The sequence below is a fragment of the Octodon degus genome, unplaced genomic scaffold (genome assembly GCF_000260255.1).
Source record: "Octodon degus isolate 3935 unplaced genomic scaffold, OctDeg1.0 scaffold00091, whole genome shotgun sequence".
In the NCBI taxonomy this organism is placed as follows: Eukaryota; Metazoa; Chordata; class Mammalia; order Rodentia; family Octodontidae; genus Octodon; species Octodon degus.
In genome coordinates this window covers 10,806,274-10,809,981 of record NW_004524667.1, presented here as the reverse complement: position 1 = coordinate 10,809,981, position 3,708 = coordinate 10,806,274, and the positions used below count along the sequence as shown (strand labels likewise).

Here is a 3,708-nt window from a genome sequence, read left to right as displayed (position 1 = left end):
TTAACCAAAACAACTCTAGGGACCAGCCAGATAGCTCAGCAGACTAAAGTGTCTGCTTGGGCAGAGCACAGCAGCCTGGGCTTAATCCCTGGCTTGTTGTGGTGCTGAGATGGTGATTGAGACTGGGCGTGGTGGTGCACACCTGTAATCCCAGTGCTTGGGAGGCTGAAACAGGAGAATCACTATGAGTCCAATCTATGTAGTGAGACCTTGTACACTCTGTAGACCTGTCCTAAATTAATTTTTTAAAAAAGTCTATCTTCACCCTTGCATAGGTATAGGCATGCTCAGCATTTAAGATCACAGAGGTATACATTGGACCTAAGAACAAGTACAAAAAGGAAGAGGGCAGCCACTGAGTCCTGCTGGAGGCACAGCACTTTTGACTTCCAGCATTTGTCTTTGACCCGGAAATAACTTATAATAGCATCTTTTCTTGTCCAAAGGGCAGTTTTCATAAATAATTTCAATATAACTGTTAAAACATGATAAACTCAATAAATATAAGTGGGATAAATGTTTATGAAATCTCTTAGTTATGTTAAATTAGGTGACAGATACAAAACATCTGAGACATTTCTAAGTAACTGAAAATACTGAAATGTCAATTACTAGGTATTCCTGGATTCTTAAATTCTAGGGAAAAGTCTACATATTTTGGTCTATGAATAAATGTTTCATATATTTTTAATGTTTGGGAAAAAATTTCTTGTTTGCAGTTAAAATTAAGTTTGTTGGAGTTCAAAAAAAAAAACAAATGTGATTCTCTTTCCTTAAGATTTTTGCCTAGTTTGTGCAATTATTGTTTATGAGAGATTAGTAGATCAGGTAAGTGAGGTTCTTCTCTGTCAAAATATTCTCCTTTTTTGTAGGCAAAGTAATTTTTACTTACAAAGATGGCTGATTTCCCCCAATTAGAATTTCTGCCCTTCCCTGAGTGTCCCAGTGACTTGTAGACTGACACCTAATGAATAGAACCCAAGGTGGCTGTGTGGATTTCTCGGTAGTCCCAGCACCATCGCTGTGATCCGCCATTCACACATGCATACTGAGCTCACTCCACACTAGTCTGTTCTGCTGCTTCCTCTTCTTCTGGGGTGGGAGTCAGAGCCAGGGGTCTGTGAGACATGGTCTGGAATCCAGACAAACCCCTTGCCCTCCCTCGCAAAGGTGGGCCTTCTGTCTTTTGTTTATTTTTCTTCTTGCTGATACTTGTTTAAGACTGGCTGAAGGGGTAAGGCCCAAGGAGCCCCTTACCTTAAGTCAGTACTGACAAGTTGTTTGTGTGACTGCTGGGGACAGATTTACAGAGTTCTGTGCATCTATCCTCATCTTGCTCTATTGGTCAGGAGCAGGAGCCCATGTGTTTTTGTTGATCAAGTCAAACCCAGAATGCCCAGGGTCTTTTAAGTTGTTTTCATCTGATTTGTCAGTTCTTTGGATGAAGGTAAAAGGGTTGAAGCTTCCTTCTACTTTGCAGGGCGGTTGTGTGTTGAACCCTGTGTCAAAAGACAGCTCCTGTGTTACTACTCCTAAAAGTCCACCCACCTCCGCACTGATTATCACCAGATGACATCTCCATAGTAGAGTCCTGTAGCAGCGCACATCCACCACTATCCCTGATACATTCCTGCTCTGCTGGGGCTACACATCTAGACACTGACATCTGTAATCTCTTGGAGTTCTAGAGATCTCACCACCACCATGTTCACAGTCCAAATTGGTCTCCCCCAACATATTTAAGACAAACCCCTGGAGGCCAGACTTCTGCTCCAGAATTCTGGATCCACCATGTTTTTACAGAGTATCAGGTGGTATCAACTCCCCTTCTGCTATGGTGACATCTTCAACAAAGGACATAGAGGGCACACTGATGTTTGGGCTCTCAAAGTCATAATAGGCACCAATTGCTGCTTGTAAGTTCCAGTTGGTCATGTCCAGGAGGAAGGCATTGCCAGCCGGGTTGAGCTGGAAGCTGAGCAGCTGCTAGAACTCAGAGATGAGCACGTCCTTGTCGGTGGTGCCCAGGCAACTGAACTTCTGCATCAGCTCAGGATCCAAGTCCACATCCATGCCCTCTAAGGCAGGGGCCTATACACCTGCTTCCCTGCCTCCTCACAACCAGCCATTGCCACCAAGCTACCAGGCATGGGGACCCAGAGGGGGCCCGCTGCTAGGTGACGTCACAACCCCTCTTCTCCTCAGAGGTAGGCCCCAGTTTCTCTCACTGCCTCATAGGGGTAAACTCACTCAGCCATGCACTCACTCTAGAGCGACCCTACACACACACACACACACACACACACACACACACACACACACACACTCCATACTCCAGCACCTCCTCCTCTAGCTCCTCCCTCTGTTAAAATACTCTTCACGGGGGAACTACCAGCTCGGGCCCCCCTCCTGTCCCTCTCTGGGACAGGAGCTTTCTTTCTCTCAGTAAATATATTCTGCTCATAATAAAATAAAATAAAATAAAATAAAATAAAATAAAATACTCTTCACAGTTAAGATTACCAAGAGCTTGGTTCTCCACAATGGGGTTGCTGGTCACTGAGATCCTGTGGATCTTACTTCAGTATGGCCAGGCAGCCTTTGCTAACCAGACTTTCTTGTTGTTTATTCATTGTTCTCTTCCAGATTTCAACCTAAATTCAAGAGCACAGAGGGGCAAAACCTTTGATCATGAAGTCAGAGACATCTACACATGGGAAGGGAAGCAGTACAGGGGAGTTTTGGAGCCTTTGTTTGAGTCCTAGGAAAATGTGCTTTGTCTCCCTAACCTGAACTGGAGGGATTATTAATCTTTACATTCCACCCCATGAAATGCCAAGTCTGGCAGATCATACCATTGGGCAGTGTTCTCCCACAGGAAAGTTTCACTTTCACCCTTTATATCTAAAGTTTCTTGCATTATAATCTATAAAATAAACTGGCAACATGTAAATGAACAGAAAAAGGATCATACTGAATTTATGAAAGAACAGAAACACAAGATCCATGCACAAAGAAGAAACTTGAAGGGGTCTGGACAGTTGAAGCTGACATAGAGCTGTGCACAGTCAAGGCCTGGGCATCAGGGACAGTGGCAGCCACAGAGTTTTCCTAGAGATGTAGATAAGACCTCCAAGTAGCAGTCCCAGCGGTCTCCCCTTTCTGAGATAGGTTTCACACCCTTGACCTCCTCCTCCTGGAAAAAATTCTTCCCTAAGCAGCAAAGAAAAATCAGATAGAAAATGCTGTGTAAATCCACTGGCTGTTCACATCACTAACGTAAATTTCCTTTAGAGAAGTCATTTCCTTCAACAAAAGAGCAGACTTTCATGGCTTGTCTTGTGTCTGTAGAGACCTACAGCTTCTCTGAATGACTAATCTGAAATATGCCTAAGAAATATATTTGGGATGGTATATTTTACTCTCTCACTCAGTCCTAGACCTCAAATCAACACAGTGTGCTTTCTCAGAAACAGAAAAACCTTGTGTGCCAAGACCCGTGAGACCCTCAGGAAAGTATAAAGCAAGCGGGAGAAACTGGAAAATGATTTGGGAATATCAAGAAAAAAAATCAACATCATCTTTGCTTTCTCCCTCCTTGTGGGAGGTAGCAGTAAGTGTGCAGGAATGTGTGTTTATGAGGAAGCTTAGAAGAGTGTTTCTCAGCCTATTTTGCTACTTCCGGGTACCTGTAAGGCATTTGTAGGG

At 43.7% G+C, this 3,708-nt stretch overlaps 1 long non-coding RNA gene and 1 pseudogene across 1 annotated transcript in view; both read right to left on the bottom strand.

Moving 5' to 3' along the window:
- Positions 1 to 1,216: 1,216 nt before the first annotated feature.
- LOC101560894 lies at positions 1,217 to 2,150 on the bottom strand (annotated as a pseudogene).
- Positions 2,151 to 2,953: 803 nt separating this feature from the next.
- The window catches only part of LOC111818424, a 4,423-nt gene continuing 3,668 nt past the window's right edge, over positions 2,954 to 3,708 (bottom strand). The window contains exon 2 of the long non-coding RNA XR_002822416.1: positions 2,954 to 3,213. This is a non-coding gene — a long non-coding RNA (uncharacterized LOC111818424). The remainder of the gene's footprint in view (positions 3,214 to 3,708) is intronic.